This window comes from Rattus rattus, chromosome 1 (genome assembly GCF_011064425.1).
Source record: "Rattus rattus isolate New Zealand chromosome 1, Rrattus_CSIRO_v1, whole genome shotgun sequence".
In the NCBI taxonomy this organism is placed as follows: domain Eukaryota; kingdom Metazoa; phylum Chordata; class Mammalia; order Rodentia; family Muridae; genus Rattus; species Rattus rattus.
The window spans coordinates 134,413,320-134,434,186 of NC_046154.1; the positions used below are offsets into that span (position 1 = coordinate 134,413,320).

At 45.6% G+C, this 20,867-nt stretch overlaps 1 pseudogene across 1 annotated transcript; it reads left to right on the forward strand.

The window, feature by feature from the left end:
- The first annotated feature begins 7,675 nt into the window (after positions 1-7,675).
- On the forward strand, positions 7,676-9,199 carry LOC116903516 (annotated as a pseudogene). Its single transcript, XR_004388283.1, has one exon. The product of XR_004388283.1 is annotated as an alpha-enolase-like (transcript).
- The last annotated feature ends 11,668 nt before the right edge of the window (positions 9,200-20,867 follow it).

Consider the following 20,867-nt stretch of genomic DNA (forward strand, 5'->3'; position numbering starts at 1 on the left):
TCAATTTCTTTTTCTTGTTCCTCTAAAAGAAAGCAAATTGAAGCATAATGACATTTCAGTCGTAAAAGGCAAGAGAGTGACAAACATTCTGGTGTACTCCTAATCCCACCTACCATATGAGAGTCAGAGGTAGGAAGATTAAGGGTTCAAGACCAACCTCAGCTCCATAGGGAGTTCGAAACTAGTCTCATCTGCATGAGATCCTACCTCAAAAGAAAAGGAGCAAAGAAGACTAGTCTAGCCAGTGTTAGGGCCTGGGTTTAACCCCAGCATGGTGGAGAAGTAAGAACAATCAAAAACACAAAACACCTAGGTGGTACTCAATAAGAAATCTGCAGGGCTCACCTTAAGGGACTCCTGTGGTAACTTATAGCAAAATTCATTACCAAGTCTCTTTTAAAGTCTATAAATTTAATGTAACTTCAATCAAAATTCCATATAAATATTTTAATAGCTATAATATCTTATGGCTGTACTTATGCAAGGCACTTAGAGTGGCCAAGTTCCTAAAGATGCAAAGCAGTTAGGGTGGTTGCCAGCCCATGGGGGAGGCAGGAAATAGAGAGGCTTGCCTAATGGGTCCGGAGAAGCAGTTTTGCAAGCTAAAAACCGTCTAGACGCGGGTTGCACAACACCGTCAATACACATAACACAACTGAACTTAACATTTAAGAAATGGTTAACAAGAGAAATTTGAGCCGTGCTGTCTTAATGTTTATAAATTAAAAGTAATAATGCCATCGAAGGTTTTTAAACCTTAGGAATTTTTCTTTTAATCACAAAAAGGGGGATTCCGCCTCCATTGATGGTTGGGTTTAGTTGGCCTTCATGGCATATTGAAGCTTGACATGGAGATTCTGTGAGCAGGAGAGTTGGGAGGAAGTCGTCTTAGTGGAGTATGCTGGCAGCCTGAGTGAGTTATTTCCCCTTCCTTGGAGGCTTCAAGAGAACGGAGCAACAGAGAATCACTAGCAGTAAACCCTGCCCCCCACCACAGGACAGCCAACGGAGGCAGTGAGGCTCCAGTGTCTTTTGAAACATAGATTTTAAGTAAACAAGAGAGTAATTTTTTGTAGACGTGTGTCCCCATGTAATATTTATACTTAAGCATCTACACCTATACAGATATGCACTTTGTATTTGATTTTACATTCTATGATGTATATATAAACAAGATATATATATATATATATAACTTGTTGCTCATCCAACATCGCAAGTTCAGTTGGTGACATATCCTCAGATTCCAAATTAGAAGGATTAGAAGGAAGCCTACAGCCAGTTGCTAGAATCAGTCCCAGGTGCCAGGCACTTTTAAGGAAGTATCTTAGGTTAAAGTAGTGTTTTCACTGTGTTGCAAAAGAGAATAGCAGAGCCTCACAGAAGTTACTAAAAGAAGTAATGTGAATCAGATATGGCCTTCCCTCTACTCCATCATAGCAGCTCCTCAGACTATGGTCTCATCCAGAAGAAATCCCAAGTGGAAAAGGATGTGTGCCAATCCTAGGGAGGCAGGGGGATTCCTCCTCACCCTGCTCCTCCTTCAGGCACCTGCTGGAGCAGACCACCATCTGCATTTGCTGGATACACCCTGATCCTGCTTAAGGCAACTGGACTCAACGGAGATGAGCGCTTTGAAATAAGAAGTTGACTTGGGTCATGCTCACCCGCTAACGCAATGGTACTTCCTGCCCAGTGGAGAAGAAAGGTCATTCCAACAAATTAAGCCCAGACTGGGCTTGAAATAAACAGACAGAGGCAGACATGTTACAGGAAAGGATTACAAACAGAAAAATGGAAGCACTAAAATTAGGACAAAGTAGCAATCACTGGATCATTGGATGAATATTTGTATCTAATCTGGTTAAATCTTTATTAGGTTTGAGGTTCCAACAGCTTCACCTGGGCCTAGCAGGAATGCATAGCCAAAGATATTTTGTATAAGCAGCCCACAGCAATTGAGTCCTCACAGACTAAGAACCAAATGATTAAGAACCAAATTTGGTTTGGAAGTTAAAAAAAGAAGTTTCTGACAACAATCCTGCCTAATCTTCATGTTTTCTTCCAGATATTCTTAGGAAGGTACGTATCACCCAATGATAGACAGATCGTGAGGAAGCTGGGGAGGAGGAGGCAGATGCTAAGACAAACAAAGACCTTGAGATTGAGAGGAACTGCGGTAGAAGTCTGTGGAGCCATCTTATTCTAGAATTACAAGAGCAACATCGTGGATGGCTTGGAAAAGTTTCAGACACCGTCTCTTTCATAGGAAAAGAGAAATTTAGAGTTTATTCATCCGCTAACACTGCAAATTTCTTTGTACTAAATATTGGGCTGTATTGTTGCCTGATAAGTTCCAAATGCCTGAAGGAGGGTTTACTATAGACCCTCAATGACTGTTCAATGAATGACGTAAACTCCAGCTTATAAGGCAAAAGAACGTAAAAGCATGCTGGTTCACAACGATGCTCAATTCAAAGGAACGAGCTAAGGAGTTAAACTCTGAACCTGCAAAAAGTGGGAAAATTCCTGCGCGAGTGCCCTGCTAAAATGTTGGCACCAAATCACGTCATTGGGGAAAAGGGTGTATTTGTCTTCAAAGAAAACACGCCCATCTCTGGGTTGGACTTTGCTACACTTTGTTTACAAGCCTCCAAACTCATGTGTTGAAACTAAGCCCCAAGGTGATGACATTGGGGCAGAGCCTTTAGAACATGACTAGATCAAGTAGGGGCAACCAACATGGACAAAGTTGCTGTCCCTCCAAAAGAAGATGGAAAGACGTCATCACTTCCACCAGGAGAAAAAGTGTCCTTCTCTGAACCATGAGCCTTCATCAGACACGGATGCTTCCTGTGTCTTCATACAGGACTCCGGAGACTTCTGATCGTGAGCAGCAATTTCTGACATTCACCAATTACTCACAGAGATATTTTGGATAAGCGGCCCAAAGCAACTGAGAGTCTTCACTGACTAAGAACCAAAACATTAAATTTAATTTGGTTTGGACAATAAAAAGTTTCTGGGGGCTGGGGATTTAGCTCAGTGGTAGAGCGCTTACCTAGGAAGCGCAAGGCCCTGGGTTCGGTCCCCAGCTCCGAAAAAAAAGAACCAAAAAAAAAAAAAGTTTCTGACAACAATCCTGTCTTTCAGCCTTTAACTTGCTACTCAGTGACTAGAGTTTTGAACTGTCCTAAAATGTATCTGTACTGCTTTATGGAAATAACAGAATTAGCAGCAGTGTCTAAAGCCTATCGGGACAATTTCTGAGAGGAGATTCAAGCCCTGATTTCAGGGGCCATCTGAGGTCACTTTCTCTGAAATGAGCTTCAGTTGAGGCCTGAGTTTTCCTGCCTGGTGTGTTATCACAGGTAACCACGGAACCACAAGCCAGCTTTTCACCCGTTCCTTCCAATGAGCCCTGGGAACCTGGCCCTCCGCTCTGCGACAGGTTTCCAAACCCCAAAGCCTGTCTTTTCTTCTCACCGTAATGGAGAAGCCCAGAGAGCAGAGAGGGGCTGATGCTTATCTCTGAGCTCCACAGTACCTGTAGGTTTAGCCAAGAAAACTTCCACGGTCTAGTCTCTGAAGAATAGAGAGGAACGAAACCCAGCTCTCCCTGCGGGTTTCTGTCCAAGCCATCTGCACCTGAGCTGCTTGTCATTCTGCCCGGAGCTCGGAGCTGCCACCATCCGACGCCTACTCAGGTTCTGGCACCTGCTTCCCGGTCTAAGGCACAGGCCCGAACTCAGGGCTTTTTGTCCAGGTGCCTAATCCTCCTGCAGTTCTGCCTTTTGTAGGCTTCCAAACCGCACTTCAACCTTCTGAAGTCAAGCCCTTTCTAAACAGTTTGTTCTTTCCCAGGAACCCACCTTTCGGTTTTATCGGAGATCCTTCCCTTGGCTGTTGAAGCACTAGTCACCCCCTATGGTGTTACCTAAGGGTTGACGGAATTACGTTACTTTTCACCGAGTGCTATTTAAGCCCCCACCGTTACTGTTTGTCAGCCCCGGTATTGGCCTCATGTTTGAACACAGTTCAAGGAAACAAACCCTAATCAGCCAAGGACCCACGAAGGCCCCCTCTCCAGCACACTCTTCCGCTCAGCTGCTCAAAGGAGAGGCCTAAGAAGGGAGGAGAGGTAGAACAAAGGGTGCTAGCCTTTAACAGTACTATAGCCTGCAGCTCAGGGGTGCTGCTGGCTCAGCCAGCGAAGGCCAGCTCACCTGCAGGAACTGCAACGGGAGCAGGAAAGGATCCCAGGTTTCAGGTGGAAGAATCTAAAACTCCAAGTGGAGACAGAATTGAGTTTGTGTTGCTGACGGTCGTACTCCATGGCTGCCGTTTGTGCTTTGTCCTATAGTGTCATCCTGTAGTTGCTGATCCCAAAGTGTTTGGAGCTTGAAGATCTCTCTCTCTGTCTCTGTCTCTCTGTCTCTCTGTCTCTCTGTCTCTCTGCCTCTCTCTCTCTCTCTCTGTGTGTGTGTGTGTTTGTGTGTGTGTGTGTGTCTCCATTCTCTCTCTGCCTCTCTGTCATTCTCTCATTCTCTTTGTCTCTCATTCTCTCTCCCATTCTCTCTGTCTCTCTCTTTCATTCTCTCTCTGTCTCTCATTCTCTCTGTCTCTCTCTCTCCCCCTCTCTCAAAATAAGATAAAGCTTTGTTTTGTTTTTGTTTCTTTGTCTTGGTTTTTTTGTTTTGTTTTTTTCTTGTCTTTTTGTTTTGTTTGAAGCAGGGTCTCACTGTGTAGCCCTTGGCTAACTTGAAACTTTTTTTTTTAAAGATTTATTCACATTTTATTCAGACACACCAGAAGAGGGCATCAGATCCTGTTACAGATGGTTGTGAGCCACCATGTGGTTGCTGGGAATTGAACTCAGGACCTCTGGAAGAGCAGTCAGTGCTCTTAGCCGCTGAGCCATCTCACCAGCCCCAACTTGAAACTTTCTATGTAGAGCAAGCTTATCTCAAACTCACAGAAATCTGCGTGCCTCTGCCTCCCAGGCACTGGGATTAAAGGTATTTGTTATACATCTAGGAATATACACAACAACAACAACTAAAGAAAAAAAAGGCCATGAATTTGACAGAAAGTGGATGGGGTGTGTGTATGGAAGGGTTTGAAGATCAGAGAAGGTAGGGGAAATAATATAGTTGTATTACAATCTAAAAATTTGTAAATACTTTTTTAAAAATAGCAATATATTTTTTATTGGGGTGTCAGTGAAAGCTTAACGCTTTCCTATAAAATAAAGAACCATACATTTCCAAACAGGGTTCACCACTAAGAGACCCTACTGGCACTGCATAGAATCCCTTCTTACTGAATAGACACGTACCTGAGGAAAGAGGGAGAGAACACTGTGTCTATGATGCGTTCTCCTCATCTTCACAGTGTTATTGTTATTCATTTTGTCTGACGATGCGAATGGCTGTGTGTTTGTGTGCATCCTCTGGAGTATAATAAACTGATACCTTGCTCTTATTTCCTTCTCATAGATGCTTAAAGAATCCGAATGAGATTTTTTTCCCCCTTGAATGAACTCACACTTCAGATACAACTTAAAAGTTCAACATGAAATGTTTTAGACCGGGGAGGGAAGGCATATGCTGGCACACCTTGCAAAATATACTTTTAGATACGCCTTGAGGCATGTTTCAGTTGGTCACTTGCAAGTTGCATTCTCTGGCAAAGGGGTCAGTGTACGGGACTGCACATGGTCCCCTTGGTCCCCTCCTCCACTCCGACTGCCTGAACGCTTGGGAATAGCCGTCGGGATCGTCACCTCACTAGGGTCTCCATTCAGGCAGGATTCAGACACATCTTCTGCCTTAAGGAGTCCTTTCTGTCAGATATGAAAAATGGGCTGAGAGAGAAAGGACCCGAGGACAGAAAAGTCAGCCAGGAAGCCACTGAAGACCCATGACAGCATCTGTCTGGGAAGCCTATGGGTAGGCATAAGCTACACAGGGCTGCTCTGTAGATGCAAGCTGTTCATCATTCCTTCCCATAAGTGCTGGCAAAAGTGTGTACCTTTAATATGACTATTACAACTATTCTTTTAGTACAAAAAATATTAAAGCTTTATCTAAACTTTTAAAAAGACCTCATTTAAAAACTGTATTCTGTGGGCCGAGGTAAGTGTCCAGATGGTGACTAGAATGGACATCATGACTCAGCAAGACGGCTGGAGCTAACGACATTAAGCAACGTGAGTCCTTTGTAATCTAGGTGTGGCTTTTATGCTATGACAATCGCATCTACTTGAGTCAAGGACTACATGACATTCCCTAGGGTTTCCCATCACTTCCTCCCAACGCCAAAGAGCCGTGCACACTGCCCGTCCCTTTGAAGTGCCTCAGTTTAAATCTGTCGGAACAACTGTTTAACCCTCTTTTCAGCTAGGAGGCTTTGAAGTTGGCCAAACGAGGAATCCAATCTGACTTCCTTTTATATGGTCCAGGTTTCTCCCTTCTGTTGCCTGCAGCCTGGGTTTTTATTATCGATACTAAGACATCTTCGGAAAAGGAGAAAATTCGCAGGGATGATTTTGTTCTGCAAGAAGAAGGATAAACTGATTTTGCTGGCATTCATGCCTGACTTTATGCAAAGCAAGAGACGAATAAAAGTATCAGACTTTACGATACGTGTCAATTTTGTCTACTGGATAAAAAGCCTGAGGACTTAGTTGCTGGTGTTTTGTTGCCTCTGGAAGGGGTGCAGAGGAGGGAGGGTGGCATAAGGAGATGTCCTCTCCACTCACCACCACCCAGCAGTGAGAAAAGACTCCTGATGTTTGCACTCTTCAAGCCAGCCCTCGCCTAAAGTTCACCCTTCCTGGAATCCAGCTCAACTGTTTAGCACATGTCGGCCCTGCAGTAATGAATCGGCAGAAGCCTAATTCTCACGATGATTAATGGAGCTCCTCAGATGCAGCCCATTATTCCATCCAAAGTTAAAAGAGTGATTCATCATTAATCACTGTAAGAAACGGGCTCCGTGTTTCATAATTCTGAGCCAGCCTATTTCCTTAAGGGTCCTTCTCGCCTTTTGTTATTCCAGAGGTAACACAGTCTACGGCCTCATGCTGCCTGCATCCAGACACGTTCATTTGCTGATGAATTTTCTTTAGAAGTCATATACCTCAAGGATACTCACTTAAATCTCAAACCCTCTGAAGAATCTTACTTCTTTCACATACCAGGATACAACTGCCCTCAGTTCATCCAAGTTAAAATAAGGGACTAACAAATCCATCCCAAGTCAGCAGTTATGGCCTCACCATACCACAACACTGGGCGGGGGGACTTGAAATGAGCTCTTGCTCCTTACTTACATCTATACTCCTACACCTCATTCCACTTGGGCCCTCACAAGAAACCAGGGAAACCAAGCAGTGATGTGTTCAATGTCATTTCTAAAGGCCCATTGACAAACTGGTGTCACCACTTTCTATGTGGGACTTTGCATTACATGGCTTACTGTGCATTTTCTCTGATGCTGCCTGAAGAAGTTACCTTTCTTGTGGCTGTGACCAAATACCTGACAAGAGGCCACTTTAGGGATGAAGGATGTTACTTTCCGCCCAAAGCTTGAGGGACCATTTTCACTGTGGTGGGGAAGTCATGGAGCTAAGGAGAGCACAGTAGGTGGTTAAGAAGAAAAGAGCAAGTGCTGCTCCGGTACCGAGTCGCGCTCACGTCTGTCCTTAAGACTCCCTTCGGTGTCTCCAGGACCCTCTTTCCTTCCTCCGCAGCGATCCTACTGCCAGAACTTCAACATGTCCATTCTCAAGATCCATGCCAGAGAGATCCTTGACTCCCGTGGGAATCCCACCGTTGAGGTGGATCTCTACACCGCAAAAGGTCTCTTCCGTGCTGCGGTGCCCAGCGGTGCGGCCACTGGCATCTACGAGGCCCTAGAACTCCGAGACAATGATAAGACCCGCTTCATGGGGAAGGGTGTCTCAAAGGCTGTTGAGCACATCAATAAAACTATTGCACCTGCTCTGGTTAGCAAGAAACTGAATGTTGTGGAGCAGGAGAAGATTGATCGAGATGGGTGCACGGAGAATAAATCTAAGTTTGGTGCAATGCCATCCTGGGAGTATCCTGGCTGTCTGCAAGGCTGGTGCCGTGGAGAAGGGGTGCCCCTTTACCGTGCATTGCTGACTTGGCGGCAACCTGAAGTCATCCTGCGGTCCCAGCTTTCAATGTGATCACGGGCGGTTCTCATACTGGCAACAAGCTGGCCATGCAAGAGTTCATGATCCTGCCTGTGGGGGCATCCTCTTTCCATGAAGCCACGCATTGGAGCAGAGGTTTACCACAACCTGAAGAACGTCATCAATGGAAAGACGCCCAATGTGGGTGATGAGGGGTGGATTCGCACCTAACATCCTGGAGAACAAAGAAGCACTGGAGCTGCTCAAGTCTGCCATTGCAAAGGCCGGCTACACTGAGCAGGTTGTCATCGGCATGGATGTGGCTGCCTCCGAGTTCTACAGGGCTGGCAAGTATGACCTGGACTTCAAGTCTCCAGATGACGCCAGCCGGTACATCACACCTGACCAGCTGGCCGACCTGTACAAGTCCTTCATCAAGGACTACCCAGTGGTGTCCATTGAAGATCCCTTTGACCAGGACGACTGGGATGCTTGGCAGAAGTTCACAGCTACTGCAGGCATCCAGGTGGTGGGGGATGACCTCACAGTGACCAACCCTAAGCGGATCGCCAAAGCTGCAGGCGAGAAGTCCTGCAACTGCCTCCTGCTCAAAGTGAACCAGATTGGCTCTGTGACCGAGGTCTCTGCAGGCGCAGGCTGGCCCAGTCCAATGGCTGGGGTGTCATGGTGTCCCATCGATCTGGGGAGACTGAGGACACTTTCATTGCCGACCTGGTGGTGGGGCTCTGCACTGGGCAGATCAAGACTGGTGCCCCCTGCCGATCTGGCGCCTGGCCAATATAATCAGATCCTTAGAAGGAGGAGCTGGGCAGCAAAGCCAAGTTTGGCAGGTCCTTCAGGAACCCCCTGGCCAAGTAAAGGCATGGACTGGAGATCCCTGGGCTACCAGATCCTCTGTCTCTGTCATCCAGGCAGCTCAAGGCTGGCCCAGTGCTTGCCCTCCCATGTCACTGCTTCCTTAGGCGTCCACCCCGACCACCCGGAGCCCTGCTGGAGCCCCCAGCTTTGTAATCATGTGATCCGGGTCTGAATCATTGTTTCTGTCACCTGACTTTCCAGCTAGTGTCTGGAGCCCTCCGAACTCCAAGCGTAATCTCTAGGGTGCCCACACCATCAAGACTCCCCCCAGTGGTTTTACAAAATAAAAGCTGCAGAAGCCCAAAAAAAAAAAAAAAAAAAAAAAAAAAAAAAAGAAAAAGAGCAGACAGAATGTCTGGCTGGATCATGAAACATCAAGTCCTAGCCCCAGTGACCTAATTCCTGCAGCAAAGCTCCACCTTCTAAAAGTTCTACAACCTTTTTAAAACAATGCCACCAATCAGAGATGAAGTGTTAAAACAAATGAGTTTATTTGTACTCTGACCAAAGCAGGGCCTATCCTGAATTAGGGAGATAAATATGTCTGCCCGCATAAAGGGGATGAAAGTCTTATATGGTGAATAAGGATGGCCCCCATAGGCTCGTTTATTTTAAAACTTAGCAATGCTATTTGAAAGGATTAGAAGGATCAGGAGGTGTGGCCTTGTTGAAGGAAGTGTGTCACTGGGGGGGTGGGCTTTGAGGTTTCAAAGGCCCATGCCAAGCCTAGAGGCTCCCTCTCCCTGCCTATGTATCAGGATGTAGCCCTCAGCGACTGCTCCAGCACCTGCCTGCCGTCACACTCCATCATGATAATGATGGCCTCAATAACTGAAACTCTGGGCAATGCCCACAGTTAAATGCCTTCTTTCTTAAGAGTTGCCTTGCTCATTGTATCTCCTCACAGCAACAGAATATCGACTAAGACACTTTTACTCTGCTGCACCACCACGGCCGTGCGAGGAGCTGGAACACCGTGCCTAAGCTCTTACCGTAGTAGCAGGGGCACCACACATAAGAGCTGACAGCTTCCTTGTTTGCACTCTACCTTCTCACCCTCTTCCCTGCCACTTCAGTCCTTCCTCCTTTCACTCTTCCCTCTTCGCCCTCCCATTCTCCCCTTTGCACACCTCAGCAGTCTAGCAGTTGGTGCCGGGGTCATAGCTTAGCACGTTCATCAGTCACATTAGCAGCAGATAGCTTGGGAGGGGCATAGAGCTTTTCACTGTAGACCACAACATCTCTCAAGATACCGTGATTCCTAGCTAGAGCAATTAGACAAACACTGAAGTAAAACAGTCGTGTTGGACTGTGGTCTAGGGGAGGAGGACAGTAGCTGAGTACTGGTCTAGCATGCATGGAACCTCAGATCCCTAGGTTCAAGACTAATACCGTCCATTTACAATAGCAGTGGCATAGCCTCCGAAACAGAGCAGACTAGAAGAAGTGCAATTGCTTCGATTCCCAGATGTCTTGGCCTGGCATAGAAATCCTGAGAGATCCCATGTTTTAAAAATTCCCATTAGAACTAATAAATGCATTCTAAGGAGTTAGTAAGTCTTTAGGATATTCAAAATATGATATTTTAAAAAGCCAATTGTGTCTGTAGGACACAAACTACAAAAGGAAATTAAGAAAGGAGTGGCCCAGGTCAGTAAGTAAAGCAATTGCTGTCAGGCTGATGACTTGAGCTCATTCTTCGGGATCCACATGATAGAAAACGAGAAATTACTCTTGTAGGTTGTCCTCTGACTTCCACAGCAAACCGGTTTGTTTGTTTTTTCAAAAAGAATTCCACTTACAAGAGCACCAACAAAAACAAAATGCTTAGAAATAAATCTAAGAAAGTAACTATACAACTTTTACTCAGACAGTTACGGTTAAAGATCACTAATTAGAGATAAATTAATAGTAAGGCTTTGTTCACAGACTGGAAGACTTAAAACTATCATTGGTGTGGAAAGTCTTCCATGAACGATCTACAGGTTCTTTGTAATCCCTACTCCCAGATAGCTCGTTTCTCTGCAGAATCATCTGTGATAAGATGATTCAAAAGTTCACGTGGGAAGTCAAAGGGACCTAGAATGGTCAAAACAATCTTGGGGGTGGGAAGGCAGAGAACCAAGATGGAGAACTCACATGTCCCAAATTCCAAACTTATTACAAAGCTACACTCATCAAAATAACATGGCATTAGTATAAGATGAACATAATAATGTCAACTTGATCGAGAGCTCTAAAACAAAGTCCACATATGCCCAATAATTGATTTTTTACATCATTTACATAATTTAATTAAAAGATGAAAAGAGGGGTTGGGGATTTAGCTCAGTGGTAGAGCGCTTGCCTAGGAAGCGCAAGGCCCTGGGTTCGGTCCCCAGCTCCGAAAAAAAGAACCAAAAAAAAAGATGAAAAGATTGTCATTTCTCAAAAGGCATTGAACTAGATAACTACCAGTAGGTATAGAGAAGGCTTCCATGATGGGATCCATGACTTTGTAAGGCAAAGATGAAGGCACCAGTGGGCACACTCTGTGTCTCTTGTCATGTGATAGCCCACATCATTTTATGACAGAGAAAGTGGGCCCACACTAATGCTATATTAGCTTAGATTTCCTAGCCCCCAGAGCTGAGAGAAATGCATCTCTCTTCTTTATCAAGTTACCCAGTTTGTGATATTTTGTCACAGTAACAGAACATAGCCCAAAGCAGGAGGCCCAAGTTGATTTCTGTTTCTCCCAGAATTGTGCTCAACTCTAGAATTCTAACTTACCGTCCCCTTTCCTCTGGATTTCTGTTTTCCTTACTGTGCAGGTTTAAGTGGTAATAACTGCATGTCAAACTATATTACTACGTGTCCTTTTAAGTTTATCCTGCTTTTTGTAACACGTTATAATTTGCTCGAAGACCAGCCCCATTTCTGATATATCTGTGTATTCCAGCCAAGAATAATTTGCTCATACATACTGCAAACAATATCGGTTCTGCTGCTGGAGATTGATCGCATCAATGTGAAAGGTTTCTCCAAACAGACAACCCTTGAAGTTTAGTCATGATAGCCTGTCAGGAAACCCTTCCCTCCTTCAGACTTGCCTCCAATGCCCAAAACCTACCTTTTGGAAGAGTTTAGCATGCATGCAAGCCAATCACCCTGACTACGCCTAGGGAATATTTCCACAAGTGATAGCTGCTCTTTCTAACTAGTCCCACGCTTGGCCCATTGATGACACATTACTGAAGGACGGTCATTCCATATTGGTCACCTCAGAGCTGCTTCGCACCTAGCTAGTAGCTACACGCAAACGTTTGTGAAATAAACATCATAAAATGAAAGCGAAGACACAGGAAGACTCACGACTTCTCTCTGGATACTGCTTCTCTGCCCTCTGACCCTGGGTGTCAGGCTTTCAATCGTTCCACCACCATAAACAAGAACACCCTTTGACTCCCACCCCCCATCACGCCAAGGCCCTGGCCCTAAACTCCACAACAAACCAGCAGCGAGGTTCACTTGAAGACCGCTCGCACTGAAGTGAAGCCAAGGAGAAACGGTCGTTTGTCAAACTTAAAAGACAAACATGAGCGTGCCTCCATTTAGACGGAGTTCTGAGGCTTGTAAAGTCCAAGTTTCATTTCTGCTCGGCCAAGTGGAATTTCCTGGTTTAATGTAAGAAAAGTTTTAAGGGCCCTCTACGAGAAGATGCCAAGGTCTTTGGGAGACTCCGTTTTATTTCAGTGATTATCATCACAACCGTTTCCCTTGAAAGGTATAGGCGTTTTTTTTTTTTTTAATCTTGGCATTGATTTCGGTATGATGTCCTGAATATTGCTCAACACTGCACACAGCCAGGCAGAGAATGATTCCCAAGGTCTAAGGGTGACTATTTCTGTGATGGGGGAAGGAAGGCTCTGAGAAGCAGACTGGGGGTGGAACATGAGTGGGCTCTGTTGTCTACCTAACTCTGATTCATGTAACATTAGGACAGTTACTGACACCCTCTGTGCCTCTATGTCCCCGTCTGGAAAATGGGTTAATCGCCTCGCCTCCCAGGGGTGTTGCAAGGTTTAATGAGTTAATGATGTTTGAGCTCTTTGAGCTTCAGATGAAAGTGATAGCCCAGAACAAAGCCCGCTGGTGATTATGCATAATTAAAACTCTGGTGGAAAGGTTGGTCTGAGTCCCCCCCCCCAAAGCCACCGCAAAAGAACACAGACTTAGAATAGATCCAACGTGCAAACCCCTGGGAGTTTTCACCCCCACCATGCGATTCTACTAAACTGTCATGTTTCACGTTCCATGAGCAGAGCCCTCTGAGTCAGTGTGGGGAAACATGCCACGGTCACCCCCAGCTGACGTCTACTGCCCTGACCCTTGAGATATGTTAATCAAAGGGCAATCAATGCTCACCCACCCAGTGAATCCCTTTACCTTTCTATACAATTTTAAGGACATCAAGGACTTCCTTCAGTCTCCCACCCACACCCCATGCCCGTGTGATCACAAACCCCCTACAGTTCATTTAGAAGAGGAAACCCTTTTAAAGTACAGAGTAAAGAAAAATATTGGTTGCGCAAATTGGAACCACAAGGATGTTAATGAACACAGGTTGCAGCTTCCACCCAGCACAGTTCAATCTAAAAGGGAAGAGGAGATTGAATTCAGTAACGCAGATGAGGACTTCCCAGACACCCAAAAAGTTGAGATCCAAACCTCAAAGCTAAAGCCTTGCGCCACACTCCGCCAGACAGAGAGCCCTTTCTTCCCCGGCCAGAAAGCAGTCTGTGTTTGCACCGTCCTACCGACATGCACAAGCCACAGGTCCCAGAATCTCTCCAGAGTGAAACAGCGCAGCCTGTGTCACCCGGCTAGCTCCAGAGATGGAAAGGCTTCGGTTGTGGCGTGCCTAGCATGCCCACCTCCTCCGTCATGCTCTACCTGATGACCCAATACACTGCTTTTTGTCAGGTAGCTTAGGAGCACTTTGCGTGAAGTGCTCTTTCCCATTCAACCCAAATCTGAGTTGGGGAGAACCGCGTGCAGGATCCACAGAGTCCTCAAGTCCGAGAACAGATGTCTGTCTGTGCTAGACATGAGACTGGATGGAGCACGTGTGGGCAGCATGAGAAAAGGACTGGCACACAAAGATCTAGGCTGCCAGGGCCTTCAGAGGAAAGGAGGAGCCTCTGTCAGGACGCAAAGGAAGCAGCAACCTGCATGGTCAATCTGAGAACCATAGTTGGCAACTTCACAGAAGCGCAGCGCTGTGCTTTCCGGGCGTCGCAGTGGGTGGGGGGTAGCTTTAAGCCAATAGAAAGGCCTCTTTTTGTTTTTTCCCTTTTGGACAGACTTTCCTTGTGTGGCCAGGAAGGCTTGAAGCTGGAATTCATTCCAAGAGAAGCCCACTTCTAACAGCATTAACCAGAGAGGAATGGACCGGCTTCCCAGGCATGAGCAAAGAGGCGACTGTGTCGGGTTTGAACCTTGGCTTTTTACAGGGAGAAGCGCTGCGGGCCCATATTCTGCTGTAAGGCGGAGATAATACTAAGGACTCGTGCCTTCGCATCATCGCTTTAGAAGCTGCGTGTGAAGCACACCCTCTCGGGGCTCCTCTTTCAAGTGTCTGTCTCTCCCTCCTAGACACTCATCTGGGGGAATTTAAACGATCACTTATAAAGAACAATTTCCCTAAAGACTACAAAAACTTCCACTTCGTATTTCAAAGCAAACAATCTGTAAAGTCAAACACAGATTCCGATGTGAATCACGTGGAGAAGGGGCAGAAGGGAAAGGCAGGAGAGACCTGGGTTCCAGAAGTCCTGAGAATCCCAGCTGGAGAGGAGGCGGTATACCCACGCTGTCCTCTAGGTGGCAGCATTTAGTTATAGCTGCGCGTCCAATGGCGGCTGGAGGGCGACGGGGTTGAGTGAGTTTGACTTGGTCCGCTTCAATTTTCAAACTATGGAGCATAATCAATGAAAATTTTAATATCATTAAATGAATGCCTCTGCTGGGGGAAAATAGTCGGGATTCAGCTCTGCCTGACAAAGAGGAAGCGGTCTATTGATCACACTCAAGGTCATAGCTGGCTCAGAATTGCCAACCGTATCACATTCCCTCCCTTACCGCCTCAGAATCGCAATCGTTCACCCCTTCTGCCTGGAAACCTATGTTAAAGCTGGTTGTGACGATTCTCTTCTCATTCCCAGGTAGTTTTTAAAGATTTAAAGATTGACGGAGCTGCTCAATGTATCCAGTAAAAATAAAATTTTTAATTTTTTTTAAAGTTATGTACTATGCTTACAGCTAAACATCAGGGCACTTTGCTAATGCTTCATTTTATTATAAACTAGGAAAAAGACAAAAAAAATCTTTTATAGGCCAAGTATGCCTACAAAGGCCAATCAGGTCTCTGTGCAGGGGAGCCAGCCACTATAATTTATTGAGAGGAAGGCTCGTCGTAGATGAACTTCCAAGTGCCATGTGATTCTGTCCGTAGGAAAACAGTCTATGGAGTTGCGAAAGATCCTCTAGGGCAGACATTCCCAACCAGTAGATCAGGGTCAACCAGCCAGGCGCCTAGCTTACCTGGGGCGCTGCCAAAGCAGAGCTGCCCACGCCCCCTCTGGATCAGCAGGTTTCTAGCCTGTGCTTCCAGTTAGGAAGAGAAAGTGCACGGTCTCTGTACTTGCCTCTAACGGGGCCATCCACACTGCGCTGGCCCAGAGCTGAGACCTGACTATGTGTTCTACTTCTCTGATGAGGGTGCCCTGAGGCAGAAAGCCCCACTCACAGGGCCGTTTCCAACTCTTCCTGTTGTTTGGCTTCTTGAAACCTTCCTTCTGCCTCTAAAACCAAAAGCTATTTTGCATAGGTACTGGTTGGGGGTTTTGTTGTTGTTGTTGTTTTTTTTTTTTTAATTAAAAAAAGGCAAGAGTAAACTTAAAAAACTCCATAGCTCACCTGAAAAATAATGAGGCAGCCGGGAAAGCGTTAAGGAGTCCGAAAGCCATCACTTCAGAGTCTGTCAATAAGTAGAAACAAGGCGGAGGGATGCGACTTCAACAAGGAGCGCTCTCCATAGCAAGCTAAGGTTTACAGTATCAGTGGTGAAGATGAGCCATGGGGCATACATAGTCCGGCTTCCCCATTTCAGTGCCGCTCGGGGGACTCTCGTATGTGTTTACTCAGCTGCCATGACAAAGTGCTACAGCTGATAGCTTACATACGAGACATTTCCGAACTCACAACTCTGGATGCTGGAATCAAGATGCAGCTGTCTGAGGAGCGGGTTTTGTTTCCTTGTGTTGTTTTTGTTTTTGTAAGAGCAAGCTCCTTTTGGCTTGCGGACAGATCTCTGTCTCCTTGCACTTCTGCATCTTTCCTGCTGCGTGCGTCTGTGTCCTAATCTTTTCCAATGAGGACAGGCGTCCATACACAATTCACCCATATGGCTTCGCTTTGACTCAAGGATCATGTCGTCCAGTACAGCCCAGTCTGACGTCAGGACATCAGCACATAATGCTCATGAGAAACGTAACTCAGGCACCTGCATGCACATGCGTGTGTGCACATATACGCACATATATGTGAACAAACATATATGATGCCATATATTTGTGCATCCACACATATGTGAACAAACATAATATACATATACTCATATACATCCATACTCACACACACACACACACACACACACACACACACACACACAGAGATACATGATTGACAACAACAGCCTTGGAGCACTTATGAAGATAGATTACCTGACCAAAAACCATAATTCACATATTCCTGCGTACAACTGAGGGATACTAGACAAAGTCTTTGTCACCCTTACCAAAAGGTCACAGCTACAGGGACATACCTGTAGATCAGAGCCACTCTAGTGTGGCAGGAACAGGTGGGGGTTGGGGGGAGGCAAGAGGAAGGATTAAAACCAGCACTCACCACCTTGCCTTGCCTCCCTTGCACTGATGGCCTAGAATCAACACTTGTGGAGAGAGGTCACAAGAGAGTCTGACAGAAAGGGTTCATTCGCAGGCCTGACTTCATGGACTCAAATCAAACTCGGGTTCAGAATGGAAGCCAGAGGAGCCCCGGGATCCAATTCCTCCTAACAGAGTTAGTGGCACTGAGGAGGAGGAGTGGTGGCCAAACAACCGAACCCCAGGGGTCCCAGCACATTGTCTGGGACAAAGTTTTAAATTCAGACATCTCTCAGAACAGACAAAGGCAAGCCTGTCTGTCACTGCTTCTCTGGGGAAAATGCCTCGGCCATTAACCCAGTCACCCTAGCAGTTGTGACACCTGATGCTGGGCCTTGCAGTGAGCTGCAGAAACAGCATTTCTAAGGTGGTGGCCCAAGGAGCTGAAGCAAGCCAGGACGCACAGAAGCAGTGGCTCCTTGCTGGGGGAGGGGCAAGGGGGCAATGAGCCGGGGGCAGCCAAGCATGTGTGTTCCAGAAAGAAAAGCAAACACAGACCCACCTGGCATTTCCCTGTGTCCCTTTCACCGAGCCTTCTCACTGGTACTTGCTTTTAATTTACGACACGAGGCACTAAAGGGACCGTCTATAGATTTAACATTGACATTTCCTTCATGCTGTAATCCTCCGAATCCCATTTGCTGTAAATCTCAACCAAAGGGCAGAAAAATGACTCCTCCCGCTCCCCATCCTCGAGGACGTTATAATGAACTATCCCTTTTCAGAATTTGAGGAGGACTGAAGGAGACCCACAGGCTTTGGACGCCCACATTCGCCTCCTGTAGCCTGTCTTTGGGAAGGAGGAAATCACTGAAGAGTCTGGACCACGAGCCACTACTCTGCACACCGCCTAGGAAAGCTTTGTGCTCTAACCACAAGGTTTTCCCACCAAAATAACTCTGGCTATCACACAGGCCAGGAGATGGACTGTTATGTGGTCCAGATGCTCACTTCAGTAGAGCGGGTCTTTTTCTGACTGCTTTACTTTAATCGACCTATGCATAGTTGTTATGCATTCGGTGAGGTACACACAGAGGAAAAACATGCTGCCCAGCATGTCCTTAGAAGGATGTCGAGATATTTTTTTTTTGATGAGCAAAAGAGTTGGATTGTACTAAACCAAGCGTGCCCAGGTCCCTTCCCCATGCTCCAGTGAGACGAGTAGGTGTTTCTCCTTCCGCACTCACTCAGACTTCTTGTCAGGCACTTCCCATCCATTGCTGTAACCCCTACTGGCTCTGCTTCCGCCGGGTCTCACTGGTTTTCCCGCCCCATGATGCTACTTCCAACACCAGCACTACCACTTGGGCAGCAGAATAATATTCTCCCAAAGATGCCAAAGCCTGGATCCCTGAAAACAGAATTAAAGTTACATGTAGAAATGAGGCTTTTGATCAGCGGGCTTTGACATGGGGGGGACTCTTCCAGATTTTACAGATAATCACAGAGGACCTCAGATGTGGGAGAGAAGATGGAAGGGTCAGGCTTAGCGTGTCCGATAGAAGAAACCCTTAACCTGTGGCTTCTGGCCTTAAATGTGAAGAAGGGCCCATAAGGCATCGCTTTCAAGATTAGAAAAAGGAAATAGCACACTTTCCCTTAGAATGTCCAGGAAAGACAAAAATCTTACCAACCCAGGGAAGGGGAGGAGTAGGGGGGCTACAGGTTGAATTCTAACTCTGGAACTAAGCACACAGTCATACACCAGAACAATCACAACAGCAGAAAGAAGCAGACGTTTCTCTGCCTGTCCAGCTCAGAGCAGATAGATAGATAGATAGATAGATAGATAGATAGATAGATAGATAGATAGATAGACAGATAGATAGACAGACAGACAGACAGATAGATAGAATGTATCTGGTCTTTTCTCTAGACCCCCTCACACACAACACATCTTATAACTACATCCATTGTCCAACTAGAAACCAAAGAACCTGAAACAATGGTGCCCATTAGTCACATCTCGAGCATCAGTTCTACAACGGTTCCATAGAATTTCCAAGTAAAACCATTCACAAGGGTATCCATCCTCTTTAAGGACAGATGACTCACTGTTTCCAGCACATCTGATTCAACCAAGGAGGAAGCACGCAGGACTTCTGTGTAAGATGTACGTGGATTTCTGAGGGACAGAGTGTAGACCACAGGCTGAAGAGTTTCCACACTCCCCAAAACCAAAAGCTCACACGCTTTCCTCGTCATGATAAAACCCCAAGCTCATTTTATGGACATAGCCCTGTCAAAGGCTTGCCTCCAGGATCATGCCAGCCATCTTGTCCTAGGATGTTAATGATACATCATTGCCATTCTGATAAAGAACATTTTGTCCCTCTTGGTTACTTTCTTTCTTACAAACTTGGACTTTCTTGGAAGAAATGTCTGTGTGTTTCTGTCAATTGAGTTCATTTAATACTTTAACAGAGTTAGAAGTATTCTATCCCAGAGAGTAAATTGAAAATACTTTTTATGAGGACTTTAAACAACCCAGCTTCTCTTTTCCTTTTGTGTAAGGCATTATTTTGTGTAAGACAGTGAAGGCTGAACACTATACATCAGACACACTGTATCAGATGAAATGAATCCAACTGGGGAAAGGTTTCTTTCTCACTCACTCCTCACCTCTGGCTATATTTCTTGAAGGTATAGAAACATTTCATGAACTTGGTTCAATGTCTGACTGCTGCTCTAACAAATTTCCCAAAAAAAAGCACAAATATATTGCCTTCTGGAAGGCAGAAGAACAAAATTAATCTTGGAAGGCTGGAATCAAGACAGGCTACTTCAGAAAGATTGTAAGGGTTTTCTCTGAGACTGTGTCTCCTAGTAACATCAGACGCTATCACCAGCATGACTACCCAAATGGGAGCCAAACGAGGCTACCACCAATGGACATGTCAAAGCGGATGCTGAAAAGCCCATGAGTCCCCAAGCCTATACAAGAACTATAGGCAACCGAGGAAATCTGGGAGTGGAGCGGTGGTCCTCCCCGGAGAAGAGCACACAAATTGGTTGTCCAGTGACAAATGGTCAGCACTAACACACACACACACACACACACACACACACACACACACACAATGGACTGATCAAATTATATTTATATATCTTATATATCTTATTTACATTTATCACATATGCTTATATAATATATATTTATAATACATTACTAATATATAATATGTAACTGTATATTTATATATACACATATGTAGAATATATAATATATGTATATATATACATACATACATATGTATATATGTATATATATAGAGAGAGAGAGAGACAGAGAGAGAGAGACAGAGAGAGAGAGAATACATAAACAAACAAGAACCCTGGTTACTTCTGAAGACTCCAAGGAGGTTTCTTATCTCTTCCACATTCTAGAGAGGATCCAAAGATAATTTGGCTCCTAGCCACATCATTCCGATCTCTCTTCGACTCCTCCAACTTTTTTCTCATAAGGACCATTGCTATCACATCGGTCCCATCTAAATAATTCCAGATAGCCTCTAAGGCCTTTAACATAGTTACATCTGCAAAGTCTCTTTTCCCATGGGAGGGAGCTAACAGTAATGGCTTCCGAGATGAGGTCTGAGCATTTTCATTATTTGGTCCACAGTCTACCCTCTGGCTCTCGGGGAGTCCTACCCATCCTACAAGCCCAGAATGCTCGCCGTGCTGCCGTGTTCCAGTCGGAACCCATTACAACTTCAAGGCCGAAACATATCCGACTCTCACCAACTTAAATATTCCAGATCTCCTCATCTAAATTGAGAGTAGAAGAATCTCCACATGTAATCCATGCGAGGGGGAAAATTCTCCTCTGTACATGA